This window comes from Nomascus leucogenys, chromosome 18, assembly GCF_006542625.1.
Source record: "Nomascus leucogenys isolate Asia chromosome 18, Asia_NLE_v1, whole genome shotgun sequence".
Classification (NCBI taxonomy): Eukaryota; Metazoa; Chordata; class Mammalia; order Primates; family Hylobatidae; genus Nomascus; species Nomascus leucogenys.
In genome coordinates, this window is record NC_044398.1 from 30,887,364 (window position 1) to 30,906,657 (window position 19,294).

The window sequence follows — 19,294 nt, forward strand, 5'->3', positions numbered from 1 at the left end:
TGAGGCAATCATTTTTAACTCTCATAGTATTTTTTCCTATTTGCATTTATATTTTTAAACGATACACCTGTACTATTTTGTGTTGCTTCATAAGTTGCTTGTGTGTGTGCGCTGTATATAGCAGTAGAATACAGTAATAAGGAGCATGGTGCTTTGAGCCAGGCTGCTTCAGTGCGAATCCCAGTGCCACCACTTACTTGATGTCTAATCCTGAACAAGTTATTTAACCAATTTTTCTGCAATTCCCTTATCTATAAATAGGAATGATACTATCACTTAATTCATGGTATTGATGGGAAAATTGCTTGTTATTTTCACCAATATATATTACTAATTCATTTTCTCTAGCTATTCTCCAGTTTTGAACTCTCTTCTATACGTTCCTTTCTCCTGTAATAGATAACAAAAATTCTGACACTATATGTGGTTCTTCAGGGATGTTTACTTTTATTCTTGTTAGAATGCTCCAGGAAACCACTTAGTTTATGCTTCACCTACCTGCCTTTCATCTTGAAAAAAAAATATGTTGGACAATTTTGTCTGCTGTTTTCTCCTTGCTTTCTTTTGGATTGACATTCGTCTATGACCATTTCAATGACATCCGGGGAGAGAGAAAAGATAACCATATGTTCTCAATCTTCCATATTCTGAATGCAATATAATTAAAAATTATTTCATATATTCACATAAATCTAAAATCATGACACATGATGCAGCATCTATAACATTTTTCTCAAGTGAAACAACATTGAATTGTTTTTCACAATCTCTCTTTTAAGAAAGTGGTGAGTCTGTACTTTTGATTGAATTCTATATATGCAGTTTTCCCTGGAGGTGGTAAACTTTTCTTGCCATCACTGCTCTAGACAGTTGTTAGAATAAGAAGAGAAGGGAGCTGGTGCGGTTGGATGGAAGCTGAGGGAAGAAAGAATGTCTAGGAGGAAGGTTAAATCAAGGATCTCAAAGTTGCATAAAAACGATAGCATTATTGCCTTTAAAATGGCATTGCCGGCCGGGCACGGTGGCTCACGCCTGTAATCCCAGCACTTTGGGAGGCTGAGGCAGGGGATCACGAGGTCAGGAGACTGAGATCATCCTGGCTAACACGGTGAAATGCCGTCTCTACTAAAAATACAAAAAATTAGCAGAACGTGGTGGCGGGCGCGTGTAGTCCCAGCTACTCAGGAGGCTGAGGCAGGAGAATGGCGTGAACCCGGGAGGCAGAGCTTGCAGTGAGCCGAGATCGCGCCACTGCACTCCGGCCTGGGTGACAGAGCAAGATTCCGTCTCAAAGAAAAAAAAAAAGCATTGCCAGGTCTAGGTGTGGTGGCTCATGCCTGTAATCCCAGCACTTTGGGCTTCCGAGGCAGGCAGATCGCCTGAGGTCAGGAGTTCAAGACCAACCTGGCCAACATGGCGAAACCCCGTCTCTACTAAAAAAACAAAAAAAATTTAGCCGGGCATGATGGCGGGTAACTGTAATCCCAGCTACTAGGGAGGCTGAGGCAGGAGAATTGCTTGAACACAGGAGGCAGAGGTTGCAGTGAGCAGAGATCATGCCACTGCACTCCAGCCTGGGCGACAGAGTGAGACTCCATTTCAAAATAATAGCATTGCCAGGACTAAGTTAAAAATACAAGACAATATGCTATGTGTAATCGAGTGATTCTAAATTAAAATTAGAAAGAAACAAATCATTGGTTAAACAGAAGAACATAGTGGTGAAAGGAAGATGAAAGTTAAAGTCATAAACTGAAGATGTAGGAAGCTTGGAAGATACATTGGGTTTTAGTCTAATGGGGATTTGGAAATGTATTTTACTTGATATTTTGTATCGTATAGAGCACCCTTGACATAAGTAACTCCATCTTACATTCCAAAAGGCACCTTGCATACAGATGTTTTGCCTAATCAATAAAGACTGCATCCAACCAAATAAGCATATAACCAAGCATACTCTTCCATTATCAGTCCTCACCAGAGGACTCTGGACATAAAAAGAGCAGGACTTCACCAGTTTGAAATGGCCATCTTAACAGACATTGTCGTGTTATCACTTGTAATAAGCACCTGGCATCCCCCACTGCTGAAGGCTCTGCCCACTTCAAAGACTCTTCCTTGCAAGACTGACGGATCACCTGGCCCAGACCAGCATATTTGTTTTGCTCAGATTGCTTTCTGTGGACTGGTTCATTAACCCTTTTTCCTATCCTTTTCCTCTTGATGTTGAATGTTACTTCATTTGTGCTGGAATGTTTAATCTATAATATTTACATATTGATTTAGTATACTATTATGTTCGATTTGCAGTGTTGACTGACTTGTGGAATGGCTTGAGCCTGTGTGCCCACGGCTCTGACTACTGAGTAAATGGGAAGTACGAAGGAGAATTTCCTCCTTTGGAAGTCCATGTAGCTTATGGCTTTTATGATTGAGATAGCATCAGTAAAAGTCTGATGCTGTGGAAAGACACAAATATATGTGGACCTGATTACTTCTGACCTTGTGTCGCTCATGATAAAGATGGAGAAAACGAAGGTATAATTTTAGCATTTTTCAGGAATCACTCTAGAACAAGTTGTTGTTTCATCCCCATATTAGGTAAGAAACAAGTTAAATGATTTTCCAAAAAGAATGTTTTGTGTTTGAATATAGGAGAGAATAAGAACGTACGAGGCAGGTGGGTTAAAAAAAACATGAAAAGCAAATGTTGGTTTGGATTTTTATTTCCAATGATCTTAATTCCAGAAAAATAAAAAGCAAAGCATTTATTACATTGTAATGTGAGAGTGGAGCTTAAAGAGGGTGGGTGTCATTTGCAACAGTCATGTATAGCACAGAATGGGCTCTGCTACTGGTGATTATTGAGGTCAATTAGTACTAGAATATGGATGTTTAATTTCAGTCATCTCATTTCTTTACCTATACACTATAATAAAATATTTTCACAAGGCAAGCGGAAAACCAAATCTGACAGTGATTTGTAAAGTTATCCTAGGGGAGAACAGAAGGTGAAATAGGGAACTAAATCCACATGTGGGGACTACTTTCCAGATTTCAAGACTCAGGGCAATTGCACAGAAATTCAAAAGAAGCTTGGCATGTGCAATTACAATCAAGATGAAACCAGTATGAGACTTCATGCACAAATCCCTTTTTGCCTAATAAAATTTGAAAATAAAATCAGTAGACAAACCATATATGACCATATTTTAAATGCAATTAATCATTTAGGTTTTTTAAAAAAGTCTTTCTATCTAACCCATGGGATAGTTCCCAGAAACAAACAAAATAATAGCAAATTTTAGGAAGAATAGGAACAGTCTCAAAGATTCAATGGAAACATTATTGAAAAACACAGAAAATACATGACAAGATTTATAAAATTTGCATATGTGAGAGATCAGCTAGATAGTAAAGTGAAAAAAGATATAGAATGGAGAGGAAACTAAGGCAAAGTCACATTCTCAAGTCTAATTGGAAGATTTATTAAAGAATCTTTGTAAATCCAGAAATTTTGGATCATTGACATACTGGAAAAGTTATACACTATTCAAAATTTGCCACCAGATGTTGATCAGTTCTTCCCTAGACATGCTATTAAGATTGTATCCCTTATTGGGACTACCCTATCAATTGTTAATGATAATAGTAATATGCTACTCAACTGTTACTGCTACTAAGACTATTGCCATTGCTGCTATTCACTCCCCTTTAATGCTTTTATTCCTTTTGCTGTGTGATACATTTGACATGTATTACCTCTAACTTTATCAGTAATCACTACACCCATGTAGACTTGCAATATTCTAGGCAATCATTTACATGTTTTACATAGGCTAACTCATTTAGATCTCATAAAAAGCCTATGAGGTAGAATCTGTCATTTTCTCCATTTTATAGAAGAAAAAACTTAAGGCTCGGAAATTTCTTTGAATTGGCTCAATGGCACACAGATAAGAAGATAGATTATTTAGTATCACTACATTAAACCTAAGGTAACTAAGTGTCGTAACATGAAACCAAGGACTCAGAGATGTGACTTGTCCAAAACCACACAACAAGCAAGATATCCTCTCGGCCTATTGTCCTGATATAAATGAAGAGTTCACGCAATCCTAATACTGAGATATCTGCACTAAACAGACCTCTGTTCTCCTCTTGGCTGTAATATTTCAGAGCTATGAGAGTTTTGTCAAGTTATGTGAACTTTCTAAGCCCTCATTTCTATTCTGTGGGTGAAGACATCAATGCTTAGATTACACAGTTAGGAAAAATAAATAAACTGTTATCTTTGAAACGCTTACTACAGCACCTGGCAAAAGATGTTTTTAACAAATTCTACATCTCTTATCTCTTTCTTTTCTTGTCACCAGCCGTGGGACCCAAGAAAATAAGAAGTAAAAGCATTTGTCATATTCTGCTTCTTTGTTTGAAATGGGTGCAATTTTGCCACAAAGGCCTGATTGGGGGAAAATATGAATAAAAAGCTTTTCCCTGAGATAGATATTTTCAAGTTTATTTTTTTAACTTGTCAGAAAAAAATGCACCTCAATTTAGATGCACACTCTGGATTATAACCTTTAGACAGTGCTATTTATACAAATAATATCAGGCCTTCCAGAACAAATAACGTGACACCAATATCCATGATTACCATTAACCTTAATCAGACATGGCAAGCTCGGAATTCTGTGACTACAGAAAGACGTTCCCTGATTAGCTCTGCTCAGCGGTAGGCTTTCCTAGGCTGCACATTAATAGCTCCATCCCCCACCAAAGGGAAAGGAAAAGTCAGGAAATGTTATTTGCAGAAAATTGATGATTATGAATGGACTGGCCACAGTGTCTATATTAAACAAACATTGCACATTGATTGGGGTGGCTGTCAAGTAGTTTTGATGGATTATTTTTTTCTTCATTTTTCTTTGAGAAGGATGTATTGGCTTAGCTCACTGCACAGCATCTAAACATGCTTGTAGATCATTTCTTCCTTGTTAAAACAAACAGCCTTGCATATTATGGCCTATAGATCAACAACCATGGATTTCCCCAATCATTTATCCCAGAACAGCCTATGGTTGGCAGGTAGCTTTATAAAAGAGATATAATGTCTATTCTAAATAGACATACATTTAAACATTAATTTCAATCACTGGAAACTGAACTGAATAATGTATGTACCTAGCGACTGGAAGTGTTAATAAAAATAGTGACATGAGAAATTTCAAAATATTTAATTACTGTTTTATTCCCTACCTTAGTAGGGAAGTACAGATGATAACGTGTCTGGAATTGGTGGGTTCTTGGTCTCACTGACTTGAAGAATGAAGCCGTGTTACAGTTCTAAAGGCGGCGTGTCTGGAGTTTGTTCCTTCTGATGTTCAGATGTGTTCGGAGTTTCTTCCTTGTGGTGGGTTCGTGGTCTCGCTGGCTCAGGAGTGAAGCTGCAGACCTTCGCAATGAGTGTTACAGCTCTTAAGGCGGCATGTCTGGAGTTGTTAGTTCCTCCCGGTGGGCTCGTGGTCTCGCTGGCTTCAGGAGTGAAGCTGCAGACCTTCACGGTGAGGGTTACAGCTCCTAAGGCGGCACGTCTGGAGTTGTTCATTCCTCCCAGTGGGCTCGTGGTCTCGCTGGCTTCAGGAGTGAAGCTGCAGACCTTTGCGGTGAGTATTACAACTCATAAAAGCAGTGTGGACCCAAAGAGTGAGCAGTAGCAAGATTTATTGCAAAGAGCGAAAAAACAAACCTTCCACAGTGTGGAAGGGGACCCGAGCCAGATGCCACTGCTGGCTCGGGCAGCCTGCTTTTATTTTCTTATCCGGCCCCACCCACATCCTGCTGATTGGTAGAGCTGAGTGGTCTGTTTTGACAGGGCGCTGATTGGTGTGTTTACCATCCCTGAGCTAGACATAAAAGTTCTCCACGTCCCCATCAGATCAGTTAGATACAGAGTATGGACACAAAGGTTCTCCAAGGCCCCACCAGAGCAGCCAGACACAGAGTGTCGATTGGTGCGTCCACAAACCTGGAGCTAGACATGGGGTGCTGATTGGTGTGTTTACAATCCCTGAGCTAAAAAGTGTTATTTGAAAGTGGATTTGGATTAGTTATAAATGTTACAAACTCTAGCACAATCACTAAAAAAAGTAAAAAAAAAAAAAAAAAGTATAATTGGTATACCAGAAAATGAAATGATATAAAATGCTCGATTCAAACCACAAAAGTCAGAAAAAGTGTGGAAGGCCAAAAGAGGACCAAACAACAAATAGAACACAGTCCCCAATATGATAGATATTAATTTAACTGTATCAACAATACCTTCAAGTGTCAATGGTCTAAATACAGCAATTAAAAGATAGAGATTGTCAGCGTGGATCCAAAAACAAATTCCAACTTTCCAATGTCTAGAAAAAACTGATTTTGAATATAAAGACACATATAGCCTAAAAGTAATAGAATATGTACCATGCAAACACTAATTTAAAAAGGAGGAGGTAGCTATATTAATTTCAGACAGAGTAGACTTCACTACAAGAAAAGTTTTGAGAACTAAAAAGGAACACTACTTCATGATAAGGGAGTCAACACTCCAAGATGACATGGTAATTCTTAATGTTCATTCACCTAAAAATGAAGCTTCAAAATATGTGAGGCAAAAACTGATAGAACCACAAGAAGATATAGATGAAGCCACTATTACAGCTGTAGACTTTAATACCCCTCTATCAGAAATGGACGGACTGCAGGAGAAAATCATAAGGACATGGTTTAACTTAGCGGTCCCCCAATTAACTGAATATAATTGACATCTATAGACTATTTCATCTAACAACAGCAGATTACAAATTTTTCTCAAGTTCTCATGAAATGTCCACCGAGATAGACCACATGCCAGGCCATTTACTCTAACCAAAGTAAAAGAGTAGAAGTCATATAATGTCTTCTCTGAGACAACAAAAACAATTAAACCTGAAATCAATAACAGAAAGACAGCTGATGCTTTAGACAAAATGCTTGTGTTTCTTGAAGATTTACATGTTGAATTTTAACATCCAATGTGATGATAGAAAGTGGAGCTTTTGGGAAGTGATTGGGTCATGAGGGCAGAGCCATCAAATAGGATTAGTGTCCTTGTAAAAGAGACACAGAGAAGTCCCTTGACCTTTCTGTATGTAAGATATAGCAAAAACATGACTGTTTATAAACCAGAAAGCTAGTTCTCACCAGATGCTGAATCTGCCAGCTCCTTGATCTTGGATTTCCCAACCTCCAGAACTGTGAAGAATAAATATTGTTTACAAGCCACTCAATCTATGATATTGTGTTAGGGCAGCTTACATGGATTAAGACAGTTAGAACATCAAAAAATGCTTGGATATTAAATAACACATCTAAATAACACAGGGATCAAAAAAGAATCTCAGGAGAAATTTTCAAATATTTTGAACTAAACAGAAATGAAAATACAACTTACCACAATTTGTAGGATGCAGCAAAATGAGTGCTTCCAGGGAAATTTATAGCATGAAATGCATATTTCTGGAAATAACATCTAAAATCAATCAATGATCTTCCACCCTAAAAAACTAGAAAAAGGAAAGCCAATTAAATCAAAAGTGGAAAAGAAAAATAAAAACTAGAACAAAAATCAATAAAATTAACAGCAGGAAATCAATGGAGAACATCAACAAAACTGAAAGTGGTTGTTTGAAAAGATCAGTAAGACTTTACTCACATTAAATAAGAATAAAAGACAAAAAACAATTGCTAATGTAAAAATTAAAGAAGGAACATCGCCATAGATTCCATGAACATTAAACAAACAATAAAGAAATATATGAATAAATTGATGCCCTCAAATTTGATAATTTAAATGAAAAAGACCAATTACTTGAAAAGCACAACCTTCAAAAACTCATAAAAGAAGAAATACATAATCTGACTAAGCCTACATCCATTGAAGTATGTGAATCAATAATTAATAACCTTGCAAAAGAAAAAGTGCCAAGCTCCAGTAAGTTCACTGGTGAATTCTATCAAACACTTAAGAAAGAAATTATACCAATTACCTACAATCTCTTCCAGAAGATAGAATCAGAAAGAATATAGTTCGAATATCCCTCATCCAAAATGCTTGAAACCAGAAGTATTTTGGATTTCAGGTTTATAAATGTTTGCACATACAGTTGTTCCTTTGTATCTGTGAAAAATTGGGTTTAAAGCCTCCCACAAATACCAAAATCCAAGGACTTTCAAGTTCCTTATATAAAATGATATAGTATTTGTTTATAACCTATGGACATGCTCTTATCTACTTTAAATTATCTCTAGATTACTTATAATACCTAATGCAATGTAAACGTTACATAAATAGTTATTATTGTTTGGGAATAAGGACCAAAAAAAGTCTGTATATCTTAACACAAGCACAATCCTTCATTGTTTTCAAATGTTTAATATTTCAAATATTGGTGGAATTTGCAGATGTGGAACCCTTGGATGCAAAGGTCAGCTGTACATAATGAGATATCTTGAAAATGGGACCCAAATCTAAACAAAAAATTTATGTTTTATAAATACCTTATACATATAGTCTGAAAGTAATTTTATATAATATTTTTAAGTAATTTTTTACATGAAACAAAATTTGTATACACTGAACAGTCAGAAAGCAAAAATGTCACTATATCAGTTACCCATGCGGACAATCTGTGGTTGTCTGGCACCGCCATTTTTCCTGAACGTATATAATTTATATGCTGCTGATAAGCAATAATTTTCTTACACTTAATCACCAATAAGCACTTAACAACAGAAAAATAATGGCATACCATTAACACAGTGAAACAATAATGTGTTCATGGTAACTACACAGCACAGTAGCATCATCAGAATACCTGTTTCAGCTGTTAAAAACAATAGATAATGGCAGGCTTCTGGTCTCCATCTATGATGCTGTACTTTGATTAAAAGACTGTACAATGTATCTTTTTTTAGGTGAGAAGAGCCTTCAGAAGCAGTTGAGGGACCAGAATGTGGGTCCTCCAAGTATGGCTTTTTAAAATGTTTCCTCCAGCATAATCTGCCTAATTTACATTTTTTAACTTTACAACTCTTTTTAATTATATACACTGACATGATTTCTTGTTCTGCTATGAATGCACACTGTTCCTATCCTTCGATAAGCCTATTACACATTTTTACCATGCCATCTTGTATTAGCCTGTTCTCACATTGTTATAAGGAAATACCCAAGACTGGGTAATTTATAAAAAATTATTAGAAGAAGAGGAATAAAAAAGACCAGAGCAGAAATAAATGAAATTGAGGCTTAAAAAAATACAAAAGATCAATGAAACAAAAAATTACCTTTTGAAACGGTAAAATAAACAAACCTAGGGCACGGTGGATCACGCCTGTAATCCCAGCACTTTGGGAGGTCCAGGCAAGCAAATCACGAGGTCAGGAGATAGAGATCATCCTGGCTAACACGGTGAAACCCCGTCTCTACTGAAAATACAAAAAATTAGCCGGGCGAGGTGGCGGGCGCCTGTAGTCCCAGCTACTCCGGAGGCTGAGGCAGGAGAATGGCGTGAACCCGGGAGGTGGAGCTTGTAGTGAGCTGAGATGGCGCCACTGCACTCCAGCCTGGGTGACAGAGCGAGACTCCGTCTCAAAAAAAAAAAAAAAAAAAAAAAAAGAAATCAACAAACCTTTATCCAGATGAAGGAAACAAGATAAAACACTCAAATAAATAAAATCAGGGATGAAAAAGGAGACATTGCAACTGAACCATAGAAATGTAAAGGATCATTAAAGACTATTATGCAGCCAGGCATGGTGGCTCATGACTGTAATTTCAACACATTGGGAGGCCAAGGCATGAAGATCGCTTGAGTCCAGGAGTTTGAAACTAGCCTGAGCAACATAGGGAGACTTCTGTCTCTATAAAAAATAATACAAATAAAATTTAGCCGGGCATGATGGTGCATGTCCGTGGTCCTCGCTACTCAGGAGGCTAAGGTAGAAGGATCATTTGGGCCCGGGAGGTCTGCAGTGAGCCAAGATTACACCACTGCACTCCAGCCTGGGCAACAGAGTGAGACTCTGTCTCAAAGAAAATAAATTCTAAAAAATAAAGACTATTATGAACAACTAACTATATGCCAATAAATTAAGAAACTTAGAATAAGTGAATAAATTCCTAGATACATAAAACCTACCAAGATTTAACCATGAAGAAATCCCAAACCAGAATAGACCAATAGTAAGTAACAAAGATCAAAGCCGTAATAAGAAAACTCCCTTTGAAGAATAGTCCAGGACCTGATGGCTTCACTATTAAATTCTACCAAACATTTAAAGAAGAACAGAGCTACAAAGTACTACGTATCTGGGGAGTGAAATGTTTTCTTTGGCTCAGTGCTTTCCTGAACCCATAGATGCTCTCAGCAATTACCACTCTTCCCACCAATGCTTTCATTGAAAGATCAAAAACAAGAAGTCTAAGTACAGTTATTTCAGCATTAAAAATAAGACTGTAACACACCAACAAATGTGAAATACAAATAAATCCAGATTTCTTTCATAAATGGCTCTTGGGTCAGTAACCTGCACAGCATTTCTGAAGGTCTTTCTTTTACATTATTGGTGCAGTGAATATTGGCACACTGATTTTTTTTTTTGTTTTTTTAGACAGAGTTTTTCGCTCCTGTTGCCTAGGCTGGAGTGCAATGGTGTGATCTCAGCTCACCACAACCTCCACCTCCCAGGTTCGTGCAATTCTCCTGCCTCAGCCTCCCAAGTAGCTGGAATTACAGGTGCATGCCACCAAGCACGGCTAATTTTTGTATTTTTAGTAGAGATAGGGTTTCGCCTTGTTGGCCAGGCTAGTCTCGAACTCCTGACCTCGTGATCTGCCCGCCTCAGCCTACCAAAGTGCTGGAATTATAGGCATGAGACACCGCATGTGGCTGGCACACTGTTTTTTTTTTTTTTTTTTTGAGACGGAGTCTCGCTCTGTCCCGCAGGCTGGAGTGCAGTGGCGACATCTCGGCTCACTGCAAACTCCGCCTCCCGGGTTCACGCCATTCTCCTGCCTCAGCCTCCCGAGTAGCTGGGACTACAGGCGCCCGCCAACACGCCTGGCTAATTTTTTGTATTTTTAGTAGAGACAGGGTTTCACCGTGTTAGCCAGGATGGTCTCGATCTCCTGACCTCGTGATCCGCCCGCCTCGGCCTCCCAAAGTGCTGGGATTACAGGCTTGAGCCACCACGCCCGGCCATGGCACACTGATATTTTAATGGCAATTCTAGAGGCACGTTTCCTTTGATTTAACAATTGCTCTTCTAGGAATTGAGAACTTGGTACAGTGTAGGATATTACACTACTGTTTCAAAAGGGGTATACCATATATATAAGCACTAGTTATAAATTATCTAAATACTAATATAAGGAAATGGTCTGCTCTTATAAATGATTCTGTAAATTTTTTGATATAGAAATATTTTCATAGTATATATATATTTTTATATGCCTCTTTAAATTTATTTTTATCTATTTGTGTTCAATATATTTTGATACATACACACACACACACACACACACAGTGAAATAATTAATAAGGTCAAACCAATTTCCAGTCATCATTTTCCATAGTTATGTTTTATTGTGTGTGTGGCAAAAGCACCTAAAGTCTACTCTTTTACTATATTTTTGGTATACAGTACATCATTATTAAATATAATCTTTATGCTGTATATAAGATCACTAGATTTATTCATCCAACCTGACTGCAAATGTGTACCCTTTGACCTACTTCTCATTTCCCCCTGGTAACCATTGTTTTACTCTGTTTCTATTTATTAGTCTTAAATTTTATTTTTTAGATTCTGCATATAAGTGAGATCATACAGTATTTTTCTTTCTTTTGTTTGGCATGTTATCATCCTGGGTTCATCCATGTTGTCACAAATGACAGTACCTCCTTTTAAAAGGCTGAAGAATATTTCATTGTGTGTGTATGTGTATGTGTGTGTGTGTGTGTATGTGTGTGTATATATATAAATATATATCACAATTTATTTGTCCATTCATCTATTTATAGTCATTTAGGTTGTTTCCGTATCTTGTCTATTGGGAATAATGCTGCAATGAACCTAAAAGCATAGAAAATGTCTATGAAGTGCTGATTTCATTTCCTTTGGTTTATAACCAACAGACGGATTGCTGGGTCACAAGTTTGTTTGTTTGTTTTTAAGAAATTCTGTACTCTTTTCTATAATGGGTCTACCAGTTTACATTCTCATTAACAGTGTATAGAGGTTCAATTTTCTCATAGTATATTTTTAGTGGAAAAATTTATGATATGGTTTATATGGAATAATCATCTGCATATATGTGTATGTATATATAATTCCATAAGAGTCTAAAGGCATGCATTCTAAAATATTAACGGAATAATCTCTGAATATTAGACTTTATAATTATCCAAATTCCCCTTTATTTCCTAAAGGTAAACCTCTACTAATTTAATAATAAAATACAGTAAAGGAAAAGATGAATAGCTCTAAAAATTAGTTTCCAGGGGTGAGAATTACTGAGCAAAATAAAGAAACAAATTTGAGGTCATCAGTGGGAATCTTTCTTTTTTGCATGGTTTCTCAGGAGTAAGCCTGTCTCCTTTTTGGTGGAATATCTAGTCCAAAATGCCTTCAGGAGTAAGTAACATTCGTTTCTGAATTAACTTTCAGTTTACTGGCAATTGTTTGTACCAGACTTAATTTTTAGTGTATTAAGTCTTGTGTATTTATAGCATCAATTGCAGAACTTCTTGGGAATGAGGCAGTAATAAAAGCATGAAACTATTCACAGGGTGTGGTTAGGTATTAAAAACACACTGTGCAGCTGACATGCCTTTGTTTTAAGCATACTGTGGTCTCCAGAGCTATAACTCCGAGTGATTTATTTTCTTTCTCCTTATATTTGTTTACAAACTGATGTTGGAACAGTTCCCTTGTATACCATTTATAATAAGAAACCCCTTTAAGGTTGGGCTGTTCTCTAGTTGGCCTCTGGATAGTTAAGTTTTCCAAGAGAACAAGTTTGAGGGCAGAGAAACATATTCACATGTTTAAACTCAATTTAACTTTCACTCTATCAGTGTCTCTTCACTCTGCCTTAGTTCCCTCTCCCTGGGCTTAAATTTCTTTATGGTAGAGTCAGGGTGCTATGGTTTGAACGTGTTCTCCAAAGTTCGTGTGTTGGAAACTTAATCTTCAGTGCAACAGTGTTGAGAGCCGGGATCTTTAAAAGGTGATTAGCTCATGAGGTCTTTGCCCTCATGGATGGATTAATGTTGTTATCACAAGGGTAGATTAGTTATAGCCATAATGGTTTCCTGACAACAGGATGAGTTTGCTGCCCTTCCTCTCTTCTCGCTCTTTCTCTTTCTCTCTCTTATTTGCTCTCACTTTTTCTGGTGTGCCCTCTTGTCCTTCCACCTTTCATCATAGGATGATGCAAAAAGATGATGATGATGATACAGGCCACTCAACCTTGGATTTCCCAGTGTCCGGAACCGTAAGAAATAAATCTCTGTTTCATACAACTTACCCAGTCTCAGATATTTTGTTATAGCAAAGCAAAGGCGACTTAAGACAGAGGGAGACACTTTATTTTGTACATGAGTCTTTTATTATTCCTTCTCTTACAATGAGAATTATGTAATACTTCAGGTTGGCTAGCAATAGTATAACATGTTACAAATATTGAACTGTAAAAAATATAAGGGTTACTTTTGCTGAGTTATCATGATAATGAAACAATAGAGATTCAAAAATATGCACATAATAACAATAAGAAGAATATGGCTAATATTGGTCAATGAGATTTCAAAGTAATTTCTAAAGGACAGAAATTATAAAATAGACTAGAAAAAACTGGGCTGAGGCTATGTGGACATAGATCTACCGATAAGCACATCTGAGAGGCTCTCATCTCAGAGTGGTAGGGACAGGCAGATAGAAGCAACAAAGATGAACTTCAAACTTCTAAAATTCAATGTTAGTACTGGAATACAAAGCCAATAAAAGCTCAGACCACAATTCAAAACAAGTGATAACAATGGGAGAAAAAATAAGACATATCTGATATTGTCCACATCTCTCTAAGAAGAATTCTAGAAAGAGAATGAGAATACGCATGTAAACAAATTGTAAAAGTAATAACAGAAGATAATTTTCTTTAGGTGAAGGCCCATGTTTCCAACAATTGAGTTGTATTAAAAAGTGACAGATGATGAAAAGGATGGAGTTGAAAGAACTTTAATAAAGACACAGCCTCACAGAAGGGAAGAAAATCAGATTAAAATAACATTGTAAAAGTTTGCAGAAATAATATGTGCAGACAGGCAGCCCTCATTATTAATGAACTCCGTATTTTCAAAATAACCTATTCACTGAAACTTATTTGTAACCCCCAAATTAATACTCATGGTATTTTCCTGGCTATTCATGGCCACGCACACAGTGGCAAAAAAATCTGAGTCACGATGCACACATTTCCAGCTCAGATGAAAAAGGTGATACGCTGCCATCTTATTTGGTCTCTCATACTATGAATGAGCATCCTTTGTTCAGTCTATTTAATGTCACAATTTTCAAATGTGCGTGCTTTTTGTTGGTGATTACACTGTTTAAAATGGCTCCTAGGCATAGTGCTGAGGTACTGCCTAGTGCGCCTAAGTGTAAGAATTCCGTGATGTGCCTTATGGGGGAAAATGCATATTTAGGTAAGGAATGAGTTATGGTACTGTCGGCCATGAGTGTAATGTTAATGACTCAACAATATATATTAAATAAGATGTCTTTAAAAAAAATTTTTTTAAAAGGTTATGTATTGATTAATGAAAATTTTGTGACCAGAAGCTCACAGGAACCTAACCTTGCATTTTCTCTAGTTGCAACTTTTCCATAGTCACCAATTTAGTGTTTACAGTAACTTCATAGACTGTAACTACTGCAAATAACAAATATTGACTGCATGTCGCTTAAAAGGGATAGGCATTAGTTCTTCTTTCTAAACATTTGATAAATCAAAATTTTAAATACGTAAAGTTAGCTTGTACCTTGTATCTAGCTAAACTATTAAACAATTATGCACTCAGAATATTTTATTTTTTATTAATTGAAGATATATATTAATTAAGTAAAAGAGAGATACAAGATCCAGAAAAATGAAGAACAAAGGAATAAGGAAAGCCATAAAATAATGGATGGGAGTTGCAAAATAGGCCTAGAAACAAATGTAAACCAAGAATAAAATTCTAAGCCCCTCGGCCTACTGAATAGACCCCTCCTCTTGGCCAAGGAGATTCCAAGGAACCTGAAAAACGAGTTCAGGCCATGATAGGAAGTTGGGGGGTTAGACACACCTCACTACACTCTTCTCCCTTTGGAATTCAGATACAACTGATTAACATTAAAACAGAGATCTTAAGTCTAACAAAACAGACTCTTTGTAGCAATAAGATACCAAATTCCTACATGAATCTAGTATAGCATCACATGACAGCTAGCAAGCCTTGAAATAAATTGAGATATTTTACCCCAAAATATATTTCTTTGACATATTTTGAAACGGCCCTGCAAAGCTGTCTCTTGTGGGGGAAATTCATATTCTGTAGAAAACCCCCTTCCCTTTCCAGGTCTTTTTGTGATGCTGAAGAGATTAGCTGAGAGTCTAGCACCTTTTAAAGGTCCGAATAGGAAATAGGTTAACATCTTTTGCCTCTAAGGGCTACCACCTATGAGAATTCATCTACATAATAAGAACCTTGGTCCTCATAACCCCTTATCTTAAGCCAGACACTCCTTTCTATTGATTCCATGTCCTTAGATAATAACAACTCTTTCAACCAATTGCCTTGGATCAGAAAATCCTTGAATCCACCTACAACCTGTAAGGTCCTTATTTTTTTGGGTTGTCTTTCTGGACTAAATGAATGTATACCTTACATGTATTGGTTTATGTCTTTGCCTGTAACTTCTGTCTTCCTAAAATGCATAAAACCAAGCTAGAACCCAACCACCTTGGGCACATGTTCTCAGGACTTCCTGAGACTGTGTCATGGATCATGATACTTAACCTTGGCAAAGTAGACTTCCAAGTTGATTGGGATCTATCTCAGGTACCTTTTGGTTTATAGCGACTAGTCAAAATTGGAGAAGGGAAGAGTTGAACTCTGAAAATGGAAGGAAAAAATAAGTTATTTTTTACCACATAACTCTATTTTCTCCTCTAGATCTATACTTCATCCTTTTTCACCTTACTTTTAGCCTCACAAAGATGACCTGTATGAATTCCGACAATGAGCTACTTTGCCTGCTAGCTTTGGGTTGGATTCAGCTGAAGGAGTGAGGGGATTGAATAAACGCAGGATAGTAAGGTAAACTTATCTCTTCTATTGGCTTTCTCCCAGCAAAATTGCACCAGGCTAGCTGTGCCCACAATCAAAGTTCAATATTGTTCTCAATTTGGCCTACTCTATAAACAGATCTCCTTCTGGGTTCCAGTAGTCATTCTCTGCCATTGTTCTCGTAGGCCCAGAGATAGGGAGGGTTCTGCTGTCATTATGCTGTGCTATTGCAGTCTACTTTGCATCTCCATACATGCACTACTTGTAACACTGTAAATAAATGCATCTCGAATTATCATAAATTAAATATATCATCTGTTTTCTGTGACTGATACACTATACAGTACACAATAATATTGAGTAGCAGAAAAGCCAGAGACAATAACAAATTCACCTTGGTCTTTTGCCCAATAGGTATATAAGAGTATTTAAAAATGCTAGGGAAAAATAATATTATATAGTTAGTTTCCAAATATGAAAAAAATTTAAAAGTGACAGGAACAGAAAATGTATTTAACCTTGATGCCGGGATACTGTTCTTCTATTAGTTTAGGGCTTGTAGAATTAAAGCCATAAAGAAATGTATAAATAAAAATTCTGATCCACTAAGGAGTTCTTAAATGCATTACATCAAGAACTATATTAAGAAAGACATAATTTATTAGAACACACTTTATAGTAATCCACCTGACTTGGTTGTGATAGTAGAGTAGATACCTGTTTTAACACTCTTCAATAAAAAAGTAAAATTTTATATGTTGGACATTGAGAAGCAGAACCAGTGGAGAAAAAGTTAAGGATAATGCAGATATTTATATGTATGTATGTTTGTGTATATAAATAATTAAACTTAATAAATACAGGAACATAGATATTATTTGATATTATTTAAAATTATAGAGCTAATCAATAGAATATATGTTTCCAAATGTAAGTACATATTCACATTCAGAGTCAAACACATGGGAATGTGTATTTCAAAATACAAATATTTTGAGGATAAGGGTCAGGGGAAAGAGAGGATAGCGTAAGTGACCTAAGTCATATTGTCTCACAAATGAAAGTCAATTGATAGTTGATAGTACACAAAGAAAAGAAAACATGGAACACAAATTAATGTTTTATATAGATGTATATGTGTTCATATATTCTCAGATATATACACCAGATGAAGTTGAAAGTATATGTTTATGGGTAAGACAATTTTTAAAAAGTAATAATTTTTCTTCCTTGATGGGGACTGGATATTAGGAGTGTTTGGGACATTGTTGTGAGGTTTGCTGTTTAAAATAAGTTCTTTGTTCTCTTTAACATGTTAATATGGATCATCTGTCACAATTTAAAAATATGTGCTAAGGAGTCTTCTGCTTTTGTCCAAGTGAAGAGACAGAAAAAGCGATTTACTCTATAGCATGAAACAATTTTAAAAGTGGGAGAAAATGAGAAGGGAGGAAGCACAAATTACTGTTATTAAGAATGGCAAGGGTAGCATTTATTTTATAGAGATTATTAAAAACTTCATGAGATGGATAAATTCCTGGGAAGACACTAAGTAGCAAAGCTCAAGAAAATATAGGTAATATGGGTAGCAATGTATTTAGTAAAGAATTTCAATCTTTAATTTAAAATCTTCCAGAAAGAAAGTTTTAGCCTTAGGTGGGCTCCCTTGACTAATTCCACTGAACGTTTAAGGAAGAATCAATATGAAGAAGCAATACCATTTCCACCAGAAAAGTACATTCCAACTGTGAGGTTGGAATTACCCTGATATGAATATCAGATAAAAACAATGTAATGAAAGAAATATACACACCAGTGTTCCTTGTGAAAATATACAAATATTTTTAAAATTATATCAAATCAAATCCAACAACTGTAAAAGGTATAATGCATCATCATTAAGTGGCTTTTATCTTTGGTTTGACATTTGAAAAACAAGTAATACAAGCAATATTCTTATCAATATAGATAGACTGAAAATTAAAAGTAAAGATAATTAATTTGATCATCTTAATATGAACTAAAGAATATTTGCCAAAATTCAGTATCAAAATCAAAATGGCTGTTCTTGATTGGAAAAAATGCTATCATCAAATTAAGCATAGAAATTAACTTGCTCAACTTGATCAAGGGCATGAATGGAAAGCTAACAGTAAAGAATACTTAATCATAAAGTAAATGAATTCATCACCACTAAGATCAGGAAAAAGGCAAGGATGTCCAATCTCACTGCTCCCAATCAAGATTGTTATACAGGATTTCCTAGGCTGTACAATAAAAGAAGAAAAAAACTATTTTTATGTTTTTAGAATTTATATTTTAAGAATTTATTGAGTTACAATTTAAATATTATCCAATTTATTTTTTTCTAGGAAATTTAGAATTATGAAACCAACATCACAATCCAATTTTAGAGTATTTTCATTATCCTAAAATATTTCTCAGTTCAGTTTTTCTATGTATAGATTTGTCTTCTGGGGAAAGTTCATATAAATAAAATCACACAATATGTGGTCTTTTTGTTTTGCTTCTTTCATTTAGCAGAAGATTTTTGTCATTCATCTATGTTATAGTATGTAGAAGTACATCATTCTTTTTCATTACCTAATAATATTCCACCACATGTAGGCTTTATGACTATTCTGAGTCCCTTGGAATTCCATATGATTTTTCTAATCACCTTGTCAATTACTTTGAAGTTAGCTGGGATTCTGATAGGAATTGCACTGAATCTGTAGATCAATTTGGGGAGTATTGTATCTGAATAGCTGAACCATATTAAGTCTCTGATGCATAAATATAAAATGTATTTCTATTTATTTAAATCTTTGGTAATTTATTTCAGTAATATTTTGTAGTTTTGAAGGTATAAT